Here is a 19,034-nt window from a genome sequence, read left to right as displayed (position 1 = left end):
TATGATGGGGGGATTCCCTAATTCTGGAGTGTGGACAGGCAAGGTGGGATGTCACAGATCCATCTTACTTAACTATTGGCTCAGCCACAGTCAAGTTCCTATACAGAGACGGTTAGCGTAGACTCGGAGGCTACTGCTGCTTTGGGATGCTTGACCACAGGAAAGCCTGGGATATGCATCGTTGCCAGTTCGACTTCCAGTTGCCGCCTTCTTAAACAAAAGCAATGCTTGGACAGCCTTCTCCCAGGAGACAAGCGACTGAGTCACAACCGGAATCACAGCCTGAGTGAATCACTCGTCTGGGGCTGCCTTCATGGGTTGAGCGTTTCGCTGTAAGAAGTTCATCTCTCAAAAGCTTCTTTTGTTCAGTGAGATTGATGATACGCATGTCCCAATTAATGGACAAGTAGGTTCGAAGGTGCAGACAGGAACCTTTTGGACATCAGTTACTGGGATCTGTCAGGGATCCCTTTTGATAACCCCCCCCCCCCAGAACCTGCAACAGTTTGCTAATTTGACTGCACTATTTGAGAGATTTTGGTTGTCATATTGGTTGTCCATCGAGGTCTTGAATCCACGATTCTTTGTTCCGCGTAATATTCCAGGCTGTGCAATTTAATAATAATGATAATGTTGATGGGTGGTACGGTGGTGCTGTGCTTAGCAACGCTGCCGTGCAGTCTGGGGGCCCTGGGTTCAATTCCTGGGGTGTTGTCTGTGTGGAGTTTTCCCTGTGTTTGTGTGGGTTTCCTTCAGGTGCTCAAAAGTCCAGAAACATGCTGGTGGGTTAATTGGCTTCTGGGAAATTTGGCCCTGGTGTGAGTGTGTGCATGTTTGTGTCTGTGTTTGCAATGGGCTAGTGTCCTGTCCCTAGTGTACCCTGTCTTGCGTTGCAATAGATCCAGCTCTCCAGTGACCCTGTATTGGATAAAGCAGTAAAGAAAATGGATGGATGATGGTGATTTAACATTTAGCAGATAATTTTATCCACAGTGATTCAGAGACCAGACAGTGACCTATGCATCAGCGTTTGTTGTTGCAAAGTCACTTACAATAAGCAGCCTTTGCTTTTTAACATCTCAATCAAAGGAACAGGATTACATGGAAGTTCAATTAGCTTGCCTGGGGTTGTACTTTCCACTCGTGTCCTCTGATTCAGGCTTCCCAGTTGATCCTGAAGATATCCCCTGTGTTGATTTTGTCCAATGCCATTGAGGATTTCTGAATACTTGAATCGGATCCCCTTGTAGTCTTCTCTCTGCAAGAGTGATGAGGTTCTTTCTTTTACATTGTTAGTGTAGAACCTTCTGTTAAGACCAGGTGGGCTTACCTGTGGACTGATTCCAAAGTAACAGTATCATGTTACTGTACCTTGCGCAACATTTCAGTGAAAATGGTATTCAAGGTTCTAATGCATTAGTCTTGAGGTCTACAGTTTTAAGCTTTATTTAAAATCTTAGGTTCACAGCCTCCCCCAGCACTCAGTGAAACATGATTCCTATTTCAATTTCCTAATTAATTTCCAGATTTCTGACCTTCTAATTTCACACTTTAGACTATAATCTGTCCCTCACATTCCCACCTAATTATCACCATTTTATCTCCCCCACCTACCCATTCTCACCTCTTCTCTATGAGACGTGTTCCGCCCCACCACTCTCTCAAAACTCTGCTCTCTCACCTGTACATACCTGTTTGTTTGCCTTTTGTTTCGCTTTCTGACATTGTGTGGAGGGGATAAATGATGTGTGTCTAATTGCCTAGATCTTTTTCAGAGTTAGCTTCTTCAGAATCAGTCTCCCAGCTATTGGGAGCGTTGTCACATTGTGCAGGTGTGCTTGTGTGATATCTGCATAGATTTACGGGTTACTTTCTTTTATCAAAACTGTGCATTTAAAAAAATGTCAAACTGAGGGATTGAATTTGATCAGCCTGTTCAGACCGTCTTGATTTTTTAAAGCTTTTAGAATCTACTACAGAATTCACGATCCAAGCTTTATAGTAACTCATCTTACAAGTCTGGAAACCCATGATCATGCACTCTTCTGAGTAGATGCTAAATCTGTGAAAGGTTCAGTTTGTCTCCCATAAATTCCGCCCTTTGGAAAATATTTAGATTATTAAAATCTCCTTAGATTTTAAGAAAATCTCCTTTAATCCTTAGATTAAAATCTCTTTATATAGACTCTCCTAAGATTCCATCAAATTATTATCAGGATTTTGAGTCTGGATTATTAAAGTGAGAATGTGGGTTAAGGGTACATAGTAAAAATATATACCCTTCTGCTCACAGTTTTATGCTAAGGTGACCCTCCAGAGCCACAAGTCCTATAGGTCCCCAAGCACTAGAGGGCACTGTGGCCTTGTGCTGAGGTCACGTTTATTATCGATCGCACAAGTGAGGGGTTGCAGATTCTCTGACAGGCAGCCTCCCCTTGACCCAATCGATAGATATAGATTTGGATTCCATTGTCCTAAGTGGTGTGGGTTACGCTTGTTAGCTCCATCAGTATTTGTCTTTAACTATACTTTGTGACAGGACTCTAGCTTGTACACCTGATCCATGTTGTCTGCAGTCTGTTTCCCTTCTTCTAGAGTCACACAGTTGGCTGCTGGCTCCTCTTACTCGGACTCTGGTTAGTGCTTGGCTCTTTAAGAACAAGCAACAGCATCTGAAAATTCCTATGGAGTCTCTTAGTGAATGTAGTGTCTGCAATGGTTATCCATATGTTGATGCAAGGCACCAGAATGCAATGTCACAGTATGCAAGATTCCTTTCCCAGTGCTGGAAATGCACTGTACAGTATAGCCGGAATTGTCCTGGGAGCTACCCAACGTGTTTTACCAAGCCTGGAAAAATAAAGGAAGAACGCGTTTGCCTTATCGGGAATTCCGAAATGGGGACTCTTCATTTTGGGATGGCTGTGGCAGCAAGGTTCAACAAGTTGCAACAATCAACAAGCACGATTCCAGACTCCGTGTTGAATGGTGCACCTCTCTGGTAGTGACACAGGGACATGAGATGATGTCTGTCTGCCCCTGGGGGGCAGAGGGTGGGGGGGAGTGTGGTCTCCACTCGAAAAGGAAAGGGAACTTTTCCAAAGCTTCACAGCACTCATGAGTTACCTGAGAGGCTCCCCTGAACAGAATCTTTACACCTCTGTGGAGGTGTCACCTCCAAAGAAGAGTTATTACAGTGTGAGAGATCCAGTACATTTCTCTCATCGCACTCTGTAAACTGTTATATGTATTTATACTCACATTACGATGGTTTTTGTGTGCCGATACTCTGGCTCTCAATGTCAGTATACAGAGGGAATCATCAACCAGACCCCCTCAGTGTTGGCCTGTGAGAGTCCCAGAAACAGAGGCGACTTTCCACCCCCTAGTCTGGGAATGTGTAAGATCGGCTGCCTCTCTCACACAGTGGATCTGTTGGCCATAGTAGTTCCTGTCACGCATCGCACACGGGCATGTAAGCGCTCCCACATTCCCATGAGCTCTTCTCTCCCCGAGCGTCCACGCGCCAATCTTCTCAGCACTGTTTAAACCCTCACTGGTCTTCCCTTCCTCGCTCACGACTGAGGTCTCCTCCCTGAGCTGCCTATTCGTACGTTCCCTACCCTGCTTTACTTGTTGTTAGACTCCCGGAATTTCGACTCAACCCTTCCCTTCGACCACGTCTTCGCCTCCCGGTTTGGTACCTACAAACTCACGGAACCAGGCTGGATTTAGACCTCCAGGCCCTGTCCTCGACCACGTCTCAACTCCTACCCTTCGAAATCAGAAGTGCCTCGCATAGGATCCCAGTCTACCGAAGTCCGGTTCTACGTGACAGTTCCTTAATAACAGCAGTATGATGTAGCGACTTCATTGTGATTTTAAGTTTAAAACAGGGGGTTCCTAATTGACAGGGATTGTTTCAATAGGGATCTCAAGTCAGGAAAGTGTACAAAGCTCACACCCTGCTTGTAAATGACCGGCTGATTCTCATCACGTGTATTTCTTTTGTGATGGTATCTTTAAGAACATTAGCATAATTTAAGTTGAAATGCACTGGTTTGATAAACTGTTTATATTACAAGATAGGTCTTTATCCCTTTATAAACATCAGTGATTGCAAGCATTGTTGTCTTTTTGTTCTTACTTTTTTTGTCCTGCAACCTGCTGAGTGTGTACATAGTGATTCTCTGTTGGTTCTCCCATTTAGGAATTTAATTACTACTCTGGCAAATGGCTTGACTGCTGTTTAGTGGAACTGATGGAGGAAACTGTACCAGTGATATACACACCCTAATATGTAATACTTCAGTAATGGGCTTCATATGCTTACGTGACATTAATTTGTGTCATCCCCTGACTTCCTCACAATCAATTTTTTAAGTACACACCAAAACAGAAATATTCCGATAATTTAATGGACGATCATACTGATAACAGCTGTTTGGATCAAAACTGACGTAAGCTTTCGTGTGGCCTTCGAGCACGTTTTATTCAATATATTTTTTCACGTTTTACTTTATTACGGTTTGTGCAAGGGGGTAATTTTTTTTTCAAAACAAAATAGTCCACATAAAAGGCTATAATAGATCGATAGTGTTTCTCTAGAGCTGTAGCTGTACCGTGTCTAAGATTACAAGGCCGCAACACTAACCTACATCCACATCACGTGAGTAACCCGATCCGCACTGAAGGAGAGCCATTAAAGCCCATTAGCAAAGAAACGCGACCAGGCCTGTCCCCGGAGACTACGGGAGTGCTGAGAGGGAAAGAGGAGGGGGGGGGGGGTAGAGATTTCGGGACCAGCAAGTATTAGAGATTTTAAAGCAAGGAGACGGGTTGAAAGAGAGCGCGGGGGAAGGGGGGCGTAAATATGATCGATACGAATGAAGAGGGGACAAAGGAGTAGGGACAGAGTGGTTAAATAGTGGAAGGGACTGCCTTCTCAAAACGAAAGAAGAGTTTCAGGCCGCAGTCACAGACAGCGACCCGTTTGTGAAAGGCATCGAGCCCTTGCCTCGTGTGAACATCCGAACCATCTCCGATACTCTTGGGTTCATTGCACGTTTAACACGATTATTGCGACCACTGGATGTGGAAACCCGTTTAATACGGCTTAATGCACCTGTACGTTATCCGTTAAAGAAACCACCGTGAAGTTCCAGAAACGCTGTTTTTTCCCGCTCGCTAAAGAAGGGTACAGGGGCTGCCTGATCTCTCGGGGGCAGAGAAGTTTCGGAGCGCGGCGACAAGAAAGCCTTTTCGCCGACAGCGGGCAAGAGTTTGATTTGCCTCCACAATGCGCTCTGACAGGGACGCGTCATAATCTGCTATATTTAGTTCTGCGAAGTAGGTTACCGGCTTTATTGCGAGTTACTTCTTTATGAAGTGTTTTTCTTTTTTCGTCTTTTCGGAACGCGGCAAGCTGTCTGCTTCGCTTATTTCGAGCAAGACGCCTTTTTAACACTGTCTGTTTTTTTGTATTTTATGTAAAATGTGGAACCCTGATATATTAGAAAATCTTTTTTTTTTTGTTGTTGTTGTTGTTTCCCGTTTTCCTGACTGAGCAAGTTAAGGTTTCACATCGGCTGCCTCAGAAAAAAAACAACAACAACGAAAGTTTCCGTGAAATGTTCTTACATCTTACATCTTACGTCTTACATCTGGCAAACAAGTCGCTGTTTGTACCAGTGCTACGGCTAGTTTGGATTTGTCCATTTGCGAGTATGTTTTAGTAATTTGTTCCAGAACTGCAGCAGGCCCTGTATAAATACTGCATTTGAGAGCTGCCAAGAAAGTCAAGTGCTGTCAGCGGTCAGACAGGAGCTGTCCAGGGTGCTGAGTGTCCCGCCTCGTTGTCTATATACGTATGTAAGCACTGGGAGAGCAGGTCGAAAGAATTGCGGTTACAAATTGATACCACTCGTTTACAAGTTTTTCTTCTTTTTTCCTCGTCTCTTTGGTCACATCATTGAGTTTATACAACACGACTTTATTCACGATATGACGATACATCTTTTAAAAATCCTACGATATCCACAGGAGTTTGACAATACAGGACCAGGTTTTTATATGCAAAAACCGTAATTCTGTTTTACTTAATCCGCCGTGTTGTGTAAGCCTTTATGGCTGACATTTCACTGCTATCAAAAAAATAATAAATACAACGTGCTTGACTTAAGAAATACTGTGGAAAACAAGGAATGATGACCTTCAGATATCTCAGGTCCACTAAGATACGAGTTCCCTGTATATGGTGATGGAATGTGACTTTGTTTTTAGATGGAATGATTCCAGTGCGTAATCTTCTTAGCCAACCGAGTATTTGGTCAGATTAACCCAAGGCCACAGGAGAGTGTCTGATTGGTCATTGATGATGTCATTGTACCTCTGTCATCTGTTGGCCAGTGTAATAGCCATGGATTAGCCTGAATAGACTTTCGGGGCAAAATTAAAACAGTGTCCTCACAGTCTAATTGGAGGGGTTTTCTCCTACTTAAAAGAAACAGATTCTGCTTGGGTATACTGAAATAGCATACTGTTATATAAGAACAGAAGAAAGTTTACGAAAGAGGGGGGCCATTCGGCCCAGCTAACCCATTTGGTAGTTGGTAGTTAGTTGATCCAAGGATCACATCCAGCTAGTTTTTGAAAGAAGGCAGGATATCAGCTTCAACCCCATGGCTGAATATCTTGTTTTATACTCCCACAACCCTCTGGGTAAAGAAATGCCTCCAGTTTTTAGTTTTAAATGCACTTCCACAAAGTAGTTTCCACTACTTCATATATGTGCAGAGAACATACCTGATTAATAATAACCAAGTGTGTTTTTGGCAAGAGAAAGTTTGGCATGTTAATGCACGGTATGGGAAATCAGAGTTTCCAGAGACTCCCTCAGCACTCAACAGTGCAAAATAAACTTTGATATAGCCTGGACATCACACCTTAGCTGACAAAACCAGCGACTCGGCATGTTGAAACAGAGATTTATAATATGATATTTATAATATACGTTAATAAACATCTCATGGAAAACAGCCGTGTGGTTAGAATTGTTTGGAGAGAATACAGCTGGGTACTGTATTGAGTTGGAAGACATGTCTCCTTCAAGACTAAGAAAGATTAACATTTAAAATATTTCCTAGAAGACCAATGGATAAAAATGAAAATAAAAAAAATAATTAAGGCACTAAGGAAATAACTCCTGCATATTCAAGTGTTAAATGACCACGTTACATTTTGTAAAAAAAAACAGTGCATATGACAACTTAACACACATGAATCTGTGACACCTCCTTCTTAGAGGACCTGATTTAGGTTTTAATTAAGCTTGCCAAGAGTCTGAATGAGTAATTAAAACCTTAGGTCCTCTCACTTTTAATGAGCTTGGATTGCTAAACATGTGAGTGGCTACATTCCTGTACTCTGAGTAATCCCAGGCTCCTGCTCTGATTCATGAGTTTGGATTCCCAGTGACCTTTGCCCTCTGGTGACGTGATAACTGCTCTCCATTGTTCACAGTGGAAGGAGGGAGGAAAGTGTCTGACCTTATGTCCCCCCTCCTATGAGTCTGATCCCCTTGTTATTCAGGGACAATGGGCCATAAACCATTTAATGTATGTCCTACATACAGAGTTTACATTTGAATCAAAATATTTTAACTCAATTAAATAAGAGAGAACCCTGGTATCGGTTTTCCTGCAATGATGTCATTGAAAAATTGGAGATGAGATGTAAAAGTTCCCCACCTTTGTGTACATTGTTTTTGACTTGGACACTTTTGTTTAGAAGATAAGATCACTTTATTGGCCGTATACAATTTCTTGCATTAGGAATTTGTCTTTTCACATACCCCAGCTTGCTCTCCATGAGACACAAACAGGGAGAGAAGCTTGGGGTCAGAGCACAAGATTAGCCATTTATACAGCACCCCTGGAGCAGTTAGGGTTAAGGGCCTTGCTCAAGGCCCAACGGAGTAGGATTCCTCTGCTGGCTGTGGGATACAAACCAGTAACCTTCCAGCCACAGGCACAGATCCTTAGCCACAGAGCCACTGCTCCACCCCAGCCTTGTATGGTGCATTTTTGTGGACCTGGTGTATGAAGGTCAACGACAATGACATTTACCACATCCGATCTGTGCGTCTGTTCCAATTGTAGCGCAGGTGACATCCCAGGTTGTGAATGTTAGGCAAGCGCATTAACAGCATTAACAGTCAAGCCCCAGATGATCACTTCTCCAGGTAAGATCAACTAAAAGAGTGGTTAAGATAAGTTTGAATGTTGCTTAAAATTCCGTTACATTAAATGACTAATAAGTTCATATAAAAGTGACTGATAAGTTTGAGAAAAATGGTTTAAAATGTTATGTGTTCATGTACAGTACTGTACTGTATTCAGGTTGCTGAAACCCACCTTTATTCCGTTGTCAAGTGATCTTGTGGGAAAGCCTCTCTGCTGTACAGCAACCCACAAGGGCAAAGTTCACACTCTTATGGTCCCTAACCCTCCATATTTAGATTCTGCTTATGGGGAAAATCCCCTTCTCTACATCATTTAGTGATTTTCAGGTCCCTAGCCCTGAAGTATATTGGAGGACACCCTGTACTAAATGGTTGGAAAAGGGGAACTGAAAATAAGAACCTGGAGGGGAGCAGCTAATTCAGAGATGATTAAGAAAACTCACAAACAAGAGGAGGCTGTTCAGCCGATCTAGATTGTCTGGTTGTTGGTAGTTGATTGATCTGATACAGCCATTTCTTGAAGGAATCTGGGCGTTCTGCGCTCCCACAACACTGAAGGTCAAAAAGCGCCTCCTGTACTCAGTTTTAAATGCACTTCTTCATTGTTTCCACATGTGTCTTCTTCTTCTTTTTCAACTTTTGCTATTGATTCTCAGTTGCTTTGATCAGTGCTTTTGGGAATGTTGAACACTTCACCAAGGTCTCCTCGTAGTCTTCTCTGTTCAAGGCGTAAAAGATTCCGTCCTCTTCAGCGGCCGGGACAAGACCTTCCTTTATGCGCCAGGATGTATGTGGACACTCTTCCCTGCGCTGATCCCAGAGCGGGTCTCTTCCAGAGGGGCAGTGGGAGTCTGTGGCTGCAGAAGAGGGGCAGGGATGAGGGCAGAGTGACCCAGTGATTAGATCTGAAAGGCGGTTAGAGAGAAAGATAAAGTGAGCTAGTTAATTTTCATTACATTCCCATTAACATATGAAACACACAGATTCGGAGGCTCTTATCAGGGCTACAAGACATCATTGTGGGTGTGCCAGAGTCACCTTCATGTCTGCATGACATGTCAGAAGAGATCATCAAAAGCTACAAAATGCGTAGGTGCTCCTAACATGCTATTATTTTGTTTTCTAACTTGTGACATATTGAGGTTCCCAACAGCAAAAAGGAGCAACACACTACCTCAGAGCTGATACTGCAGAGAGGGTCATTTTGAAGAGGTTGAAAAGGGAATAGAAAACACAGATACCAAAACATCAGCACTGGGCCAGACGCTAAAGATTAACGAATCAAAATGTCAATCCATCCATTATCCAGGAGCTGCTTATTCTCAGTAAGGATTGCAGCACCTCAGGGATCGGGAGTCCCAGGAGTGTGGGGAATAAGGCTGGACTTCATCCTAAATGGGACACCAGCACAGGTCAGATTCTTTTGATCACAGATTTCAGAAGACGTGGAGTCCGTTTTCTTGATGTTATGATATTTTTATGATATTAAGAGCATAGTCAATGCTAATCCAATGTGTGAGCATTAGTATTAACAGTATTAGGACTCACAGGTGGCAAACATTTTTATGTGTTTTTGAAAGGCAGGAACCATAAAAGACCGGTGATAAGGAAATTACAGGCAAAGGGGCTGACCTTCCACGAACGCTGAAGGGGTGATTGGTTTTAGAGATATTTTTTATGGATTTCGGGAAGAGGCGAGTGTCCGTTTGACAGCTTTGTCGGCAGGCCGAGCATCTCACTCACATCGATGGATGACTCATTCCCCCACTGCTCTGGTGAGGGAGGGCAGGCAGCCTGTGATTGGCTGCCCGGCGTCTCCCTCTCCTTCCCGATTGGCCGAGCAGCTTGCGCTGCTGGATTGGCTGTCAGTGATGCAGTCATTCTACGTCGAGTGGCAGGTCACACAGATCCAGCAAGCTACTTGGCTGAATTCTTAACAGGCAATGTATAAACCTGACTTTAGTGCCTTATAAGGGAAATTACTGAGCAGGCACATCTGCACAGACATGAAATCACTAATTATCGAGTCAAATTAAACTGATGCATTTATATAATGTAGAGCCCAGCACATCTGAGTGACTTGTTACGGTGTGTTGAAGCACCTTAAGTACTTAAACAAACTTCATGTAAACATTATTTTACTTTCAGAAAATAAAGATCATGTTTTGGAATTGATTTTGGGGATTTCCAAGGAGTTCTGATTTGTGATTCACCTGCCAAACGTTTGTGCTCTCAATTTCTATCTGAACTATTTCAGATATTGCTGTGAATGCTGTAGCCAGTACTATAGCAGCATATAGTTCCTTAATTGTTTCCTTCACTTGTAATTATCCATAGAATGTTCTGGAGGTTAACGCTCACAAAGAGGCGTCAATCCTAACACTGGGCCTCAGAGAGACACTTCCTAAATCTAAAAAATAGAACCTAGGTTTTAGTCTGCAGTTGTCTCAGTATGTATACATCTCTCCGGTATCACTGCTTGACAGCAGTCACCAGTCACCAGACACCATGAGCTGTTGAACTGCATTGAGGCCTGAGAACAGGGGGCACTACTGTGCACAAAGGGTGGTGGAAGTCTGCAACATGCTGTGTTTCGTTAAAGCCGATTATTACCCTTGCCTTCTTCGAGAAATGGCAGGTCGATCCGCAGATCGATGATCTGCTAGTAACCTAATTCGCAATTTCAAGCGATTGGGATCACTAGTAATTTATTGACCAATGAAGCAAGTCACGTTTTGTAATTAAGTGAATTCTAGGCTACGGTGTGTGAGCTGGAGTGTGTCCATAGTTCTGTTCCAAATGATTATTTAACTCGTATCAATTACTGTGTAATCTATCATAAATTGTCCCAAGAAATCTAAAGACTTAATTATCACCTACAAAACATGTCCGATTGGGGGTCTCCAGGAGAAGGACTGGAATCCCCAGATCTGGAGCACAGGAACAGCTGTTAATGGGACTGGGGAGAGTGCACAGGTGACCGGACGGCCGGAGCAATCTGGTTACAGGTTGGATCAGGAGATTATTTATCATCCCGAACTACATTTGGCAACGATCGCAGGCGACATTGGTTCAGATTTTCTTCTCCACACCATTAACACCACTCCTGATGGCACTGATGCACAGCCCTTCTCAGCACAGCACTGTGGCACAAAGTGGAGGCAGAAAGGATTACTTTGTTTAGTGAGGGGAAACCTGAACACGGTACCTTGCCTCCCAGCGTACGGCTGCACAGCCAGGAAAATCCGAGCGGCCACGCAAAGATCCGGACTTCACAAATGTCTCCAGGGTAGGAGTGCCTGCCTGCCCCGTGCTGTCGTTGCCCTGCGACAGCTAGCTTCAGCCGTCCGGTTCCCTGATGATCTGTTTCTTGTTCTGGTCCTGTCATGGCGGAGCAGAGGCAAGCACTAAAAGTTTTTCGCGAGCAGGTGAGATGCTGTGCTCTAGCCCTGCTGCCTACTTGGCTCATTAGGATTCTGTGCGTGCGCTGGCGTGAGTCAGACTGGAGTAAGGATCTAATATTAAGCTGGTGACTTCACACTCTGGGGGCCGCTGTGGATTGTGTTGCCAAGGCGACTCTTGCCCCGCCCCCTTACCCATCACCACGCGACTTCCAGGAAGATCTGCTCAAGCAGGAGGCAGTCCCCTTAGAATGTAAGATTAACCCCTTCCTCGCTGGGGCCCCCGTTGTGGCTCCTCTCATGACACAATAATGGGATACCGAATCTGATCTTCTCACGTCACTTGGCCCATAATGTGTGGTCTCATTTCTGTTTTCATGCCATTGATACTATTCTCAATTTATTGGATCATGCATATCTATATATACTTTACAAATGATTTTGTTCTGGTTTTGACATCTGCTTTTTGTTTTAGAGAATACAAGTAGCACAACCTGTTGTGTTGCTCATACAAATCTACAATATTCTGCAGAAACATTTGAACTGTATTTTTCTACAAACACAGGATAACTTAACGTCAGGACCCAGTTTCATTGCTGTCTGTAAGATTTCCATTTACTTGCAGGTGTATTATGAGGGGTCTGACTGGATGCATTAAAAGCAGAATAGGGGCACAGTGGTTAGCACTGCTGCCTCACGGCACAGGGGCACTGGGTGCAATTCTAAACCTGGGGTGCTGTCTGTGTGGAGTTTGTATGTTCTCCCCGTGTTCGTGTGGGTTTCCTCCGGGTGCTCAGATTTCGTCAAACTGTCCAAAAACATATTGGAAGGGTAACTAACTTCTGGGAAAATTGACACTGGTGTGAGTGGAGTGCGTCTGTGCTGAGATGGACTGGCGTCCCGTCCAGGGTGTAGGTGCCAGGATGGCCTCTGGCTCCCCCTACGAGCCTGTACTGGATAAAGCAGTTAGACACTGGATGGCTCAATACAGGAACTCTGGTAACTCCTTTTCTGCAGGGCTCACAGCTGCTTGAACTTTGCTGTTTGGCGATAGAGCAAGGTGGCTCCTCGAGAAGAAGAAGGTGGAAGATGAAGTCCTCTCCTCCTTTTCAGATCGAGCCACCCAGACCCAGTGTAGATGTGCTGTAGACAGACAGAGCTGTTGATGACTAGAATCTAGCTCCCTCTATACAAATGTCACAATTTCATCACAGTCCTAATGTTTCCTACTGTATGTGCACAGGTACCCAATGTGGTGCTGGACTTACATTTGTTCAGGGGTGGCAGCTGGGAGGACGTCAGCTTTATTTCCTGGAAAAAGCTGTTTGTTAGAGAATTATTCCAAATTCCACCTAAAGCATTGCTGGAAGAAAACCATATGAATTGGACAGGCTGATCCAGCTGTTGCCACATCTGTTTGCCTGGCAGTGACCCTGTCAATTACAGGACTCTGCCAAAAACTACTGTGCAGCCCTGAATGCTGGGAGATGGGGATTCATCATCTGAGTTTGCTTGATTTCATCTTTTACACTGGTGAAAAAAGGAGCTTATACGAATCCATCTACTGTATAGACATGTCAGCCAAAGAGAGCTCTGATCTGTGGCTTTCCAGCAACATTTAAAAAAATAGTTTGAATTGCTCATTATTTTTATGATATGCCCATCCGATTTGGAATGGCTAATTGTTTAAAGACTTGTCTTCCTGGCAGTGGCTCCAGTACTTGTCCAGAAAAAAATGAGCCATCTTGCCCAGCTATCAGAGCCAATCGGCTTTTAACACACTGAGAGCTCCTGATGGGACAGTTAGGGTTGATTGGAGGAATGAGGCCAGGTACCCAGTACAGTAAGTGTTGTGTGTGAGCTGGGAGAATCCTGTACAGATAGAGCTCAGCCTGCAGTTGACTGGGGTTTTACATCTCAGGAATGCTTAACATGTTAAGACAGTGTTAAAACAATAAGCCATCTAAGGTGTGAGCTTGGAACAGAGATGTCTGGAGAGCCCCAGTCCAGTTACTCTTACAGATCACCCTAAGACATCTTGAAGACTGATGGATATTCTTATTTTTGTTCCAAACAGCCATCTAATTGTAAATTGAACACAGCACGTGATTAATTGATCAGAGTCAAATTGTTCCAGGCCTTTAGAATAATTTACTGTATATGCTACCTATAGGACCTGCTGGACTGGGGCTCTCCAGGACCAGGGTTCGAGACCCTTGGCTTAGAAGGATATGTGATAACACATTAGCAGTGGTCTCCAGCTCTGTTTATTAGTAGGAGGGGGGTCTAGCCATAGTTGGCGACAGCATGGCAGCAGGGGAAGCCCTCTTATCCGGCATGAGCTCACCTTAAGACGCTTAATTAAAAAAAAAAATCGCGCAGCCAGCTTCCTCCCCAGAGATCTGAAATTTCTATGAATGAAAATTCCCGGGATGGAGACGGGAGAGATGATGTCATGTCGGAAACGGGAGAAGCCTTTTCCTGATTTCAGCCACTAAAGAAAATGATTTGGAGGGAGAAGAGGGGGCTGGGGAGGCAGGAATTGGGGCCACTTCTGATGATGTCACTTTCCTCTTAGAGAGCCAGGCAGCGATCAACTGGTGGTAAATGGAATTCATTCATATCTGCTAGGTATCCAGTTTCCCGCAGGACAGGGTGGAGAATGGAGGCCTTGTTTTCCTGCTGTGAAAGGGAGACTAAACAGTGAAATCAGAAGAGAGTTTTGGTCTTAGGAATTCGTTGGTATGGGGCTTTGCTGGAGTAGCTCGGATTTTCCAAATTCCCTTCTGTTAATTTCTAACTCGCATATTGCCTTAAGTAACAATAGACTGAGCCTAAAGACATGGAAGTTAGCTCTACCATCCATTGCAGCAGCTGTTATTTCCTCTTCCTGTTGGGGAAATGCCAAATGGCCAAGTTGCAATTTTGCAAACAGTTTCATCCTTTGCTGTTCTTTGGTCAAATGCTCTCCAGTTTGGTGAGTAACTTTATAAAACATCCAGCGGTTAAATATCACAGACTGGACAATACCCGTTTACCTGAGTCCATGTGTTCTATCCTCCCATTTGCTTGGGTCAAAATGAGATCCAGCGGTCAGTGACTCTGCAACAAGATTGAAAGGTTCTCCTGCAAATTTATTTATTCAAAGATTCAGCTCAATGACTAATATAAATCCCAATACACTGTGCTTGGCACTGCCTAAACGACCATAACAATACTCCATTAAGCTACCTGAATTAATATGGTCTATTGTCAGGTTGCTCTTAAACACACCAAGATACCTCTCAAACTGATTGAGACACCTGGCTCCAGTCTCCACTTCACAAGCTCATGAGATAACATTGGTAACACCCAAACAGGCAGCCCTGCCACTGACAGGAACATTCAGGAACCACACACAGTTTTAAAACTGATCTTCATACATCTGTTTTCTAACTGCTTCTTTCAACTCAGTGATGCAGGGGACATGGAGCCCATCCTGGCAAATAACAGGCGCAAGGCAGGATATACCCTGGACAGGACGCCAGTCCACCTCAAGGCGCAGACAGACACAGACACACACGCTCACACCTGGGCCAATTTTCCCAGAAGCCCATCAACCTTCCAGTTTGTCTTTGAACTGTGGGAGGAAACCAATCTTACAAAAGTAAAATGAAAAATTGCTTCTGTCTTTTAGGACTCCTAAAATATTTGACACTTCACAACTTAATTCTGATTTTTGTTCTTAGGAAAATTAAATCAGGTGGATTATCATTAATGCTTTATTGATGCTTGATGACATGTGTTTTATAATACTGTGATCCAGGGATGCCCCTTCTCCTTTAAAACTACACCTAAAATAACACTGCAAGCCTCAGCGGCTCACGTGCGCACTTTTCATTAACACAGACGGCAGCTCAGCTGCTGTGTGAGCTGGTTCACGAACGCAGGGAACCTGTTTAGACACACACTCCTGTGGAGGAGCCTGATTATTCTCCCATGACTCGCTGCAACAGCCTGCAAATAAATAAATGATGTGTAAATGTTAAAGTGCTCTGAAAATAGAGCAAGTGAAAAAAAAAACATCTTGTGATAACGGCCGGCGCAATACAGCAGAGAAAGGGGACCTTTCAAAAGGTAGAAAAAATTAACAGCATGGAATATGGAAATGGATCGGACTGCCACTGCACAGGAGTCAGATCTGTTACAGATTATATTACCTGCTGACTAATATGGAAAGCCAGTTCCAGGTTTTAGTCCCATTAACTGCTTCTGAGCAAATTTTTGAAGTAGTACTTTTTCACTTGGTAGTGACTTAACATGCAGCGATTAGAAATTCAGAGCACTGTTGCCCAGTGTGGCATGGGTAAGGATGTACAGAAAAGAAAAGTAGATTTTGATCATTCCTTTGGATTCATATAAGATACAGTAAAATCACTTTATTGACCATAGACAAAATTTCTTGCATTAGGAATTTGTCTTTTCACATAGCCCAGCTTGCTCTCCATGAGACACACAGACAGGGAGAGAGAAGCTTGGGGTCAGAGCACAGGGTCAGCCATTTATCTGCCACCCCTGGAGCAGTTGGGGTTAAGGGCCTTGCTCAGGGGGCCAACGGGGTAGGATTCCTCTGCTGGCCACGGGATACGAACCGGCAACCTTCCAGCCACAGGCGCAGATCCTTAGCCACAGAGCCACAGCCCCTCCCCCATATACAGTAGCTCCTTTTGTCCTAAATTGATGTGCATACAGGATGTGACCCACTTCATCCACCCATGAAGTGCAGCCGACATTGTGCACCAGCAGTCCCACTACACAACAGGTCAGGTGGAGAAGCAAGAAATTGCTTCACTAGTTGAATTAATGGGGAATGTGAGGCTGACCAGATTACATAAACACAGAATGGAATTTAGCCAGAACACCAGGCTTAGCATAACTACTCTTAAACAGTGCCATGGGAGCTTTAATGTTCCTTGATTTATTGTCTCATCTGAAATGTGGCACCTTCAAAACTGTGTGCCTCGTCTTCACAACGAGGCACCGATTGGGAAATTCTGGTTCGGGGAGGGGGGGGGGTGTGCATCACAGTGGCACAGTCGTTGGCGTTGCTGCCTCACGATGCTGTGGTCCCGGGTGCAAATGCAACATTTATTCAGGCCTGGAGTAGCCAGCTCCATTCCTACAAATCCCCAGTCCTTCCCATTTTATACCCACTTTTCTCAGATTTCTCCCATCAAAACTTAACTTACTATTTATTAATGAGCAAGTTTTCACATAGAATGGAAACACGGGAACCCACCTGGATGTGAAAGCATATTTATTTTTATCTAGAAATTAAAAATTGAAATACATCTGGCATTTCCAAGACCCCAGTCAGGACAGATTTCCGACAGCTCAGCCTGCTCTCTAGACTGTGGCTGTGCTATAAAGGCGTGGGTCTCACAGTGGGTGCTGTTGTGTTTCCAGGGCTAACTTTTACTGTGGCACTTTGCCCCTTTGAAGGCTGACTGTCCAGTCATAGATCATGTTTGAAAATGAATAGTAATTGAAGAGTAAAGCCAAATTACTGACACTCGTAATTTGGCTTTAGGGATGACTTAGTGATGAGGTGTGAGAATTAGCGATCATCTGTCAGTCACCTGTTTATGGCTAACGTTAAGGCTGTCAGCACCATAAGTGTCTGTGCTTGTGTTTTATGAATGGGGATCAGCCTTGATTGTGTTGAAGTAAAAAAAAATCATGTGACACAGTGTGGATCCATAGTAGTGTTCCTTATTATGAAAGCTTCTGAGAATGTTTTAAGATGGTGAAAATCTTGCATGAGCTAATTTACATTCTGCATTTCAACTGTGTATAAACATGCAGTTAACAACACTTATCTGAGTTCAGCTTTGCTCTTGAGTATAGTCACTACACGATAAACCTTATTTTAACTTCATGTGACCTTAATCCACCAGATTAGGCTCAGATTAAACATGGGAGCAGGGTAGAGGCTGTACTCTCTATAAGGGACCTGGGATACAATCTCAAAGGTCTGGTTCCAAACTGGCTCTGACTTAGACTGGGCCCTATTTGCAAAGCTTGCAATTGAGGTGATGAAACACCTGCTGAGTCTCTTCCTTTGGTACAACAGTGAGTTCCACTGGGTTTGTCCAATCTTCCTTTTAGGTTTAAGACTCTGCGTTTTACTCACTGGGTTTTCTTGTCCTGTATGTTACCTGCTTTGTTAATGGAAAAATCTCACACTAAACTGGGCACTAATTATTTGTGGGGCCAGGTAAGCACAGCAAAAATGCCTAGAGATGATGGTCAAATCTACACTAAATGGAGACTTTGCCTGCGTGGTCTTTGATCCATCTACTTTGTTAACAGTTGTGCTTGCTGTTCTCTGCACTGATCTTGCTCTGTAAGTGAAGAGACTGACCCTGCGCTCTTGAGCTGTTTCATGTTGATGGAGATGTATGTTTGACAGGCTAGACAGATGTGTCAAAGCAGCTTGTGAAGTCCTGGGAAGAGCAGCAGGCGGTCTCTTGTTTCAAGGGGTGGCTGTATTCCACTGTTTCAGAGGGGGAGTTGGCAGATAACACTGGCCACGTCCCTTGATAAGATCAGCCACGGCTTCTGCAACCACACTGCCTGTGCAGATCATAGACACATTGCCAGCTATTTTATTTGTAGAGGAGCATTAAATTAAACTTCCTCTCACCCCACACACCGCCGCTTACAAAACAAAGAGCTTCTTAGATAGTCTTGTTTTTCCCTTGTTCAAGCTCATACTTCAGTAACAGATGCAAATCCCGAACGTCAGATATATTTCATTGCTGACTGCATGTCTGTCTTTTGCAAAGGACATTCTGCAAAATGACCCCGTCGCTACTTGAGCATCTCGGGTTAACCCATGACTCAGAGTACAGAAGCAGATGTGAAAGCTCTCTGAGCTAGTGAAGGCATGGAAAGATTCAACCCTCAACTTTCAAGCCATTTATTAGTAGGTAACAAAATAAGTTAGCAACAGGCTATTGTTTAATTTTTCTACAACAGTACTGTAGATTTTAATTTGCTTTGTCTTGGTCAATAATACGTCTTGTCTTAAAACCCCTCCGTAGTAGAACTTTCCTTAGTGAGATTCTGAGCCAGTTCACAGGACAGGTCAGAAGTGCCCCACTGCCTGTTTCTAGATGAGTGAAGATGGCTGAAGATACTTTGCTCACATGCTGCCTAGGCGTCCTGAATTTATTTACCTGAAATTTAACATTATCATTTCTGTTATGAGAAGGCTTGCGGTTTACCCTGCATGTGCGTTCAGCACCACAGTTAACACCTGGGAGATTAGAAAATGCACTGCACTCATAGCTACTGTGTTGGACATTGAGCAGTAGGCCTGCAGGGTAAACAATGTACAAAAACAGCTA

Source organism: Atractosteus spatula, chromosome 1, assembly GCF_055471065.1.
Source record: "Atractosteus spatula isolate fAtrSpa1 chromosome 1, fAtrSpa1.hap1, whole genome shotgun sequence".
NCBI classification, from domain to species: domain Eukaryota; kingdom Metazoa; phylum Chordata; class Actinopteri; order Semionotiformes; family Lepisosteidae; genus Atractosteus; species Atractosteus spatula.
Note: the sequence above shows the minus strand (reverse complement) of the source record.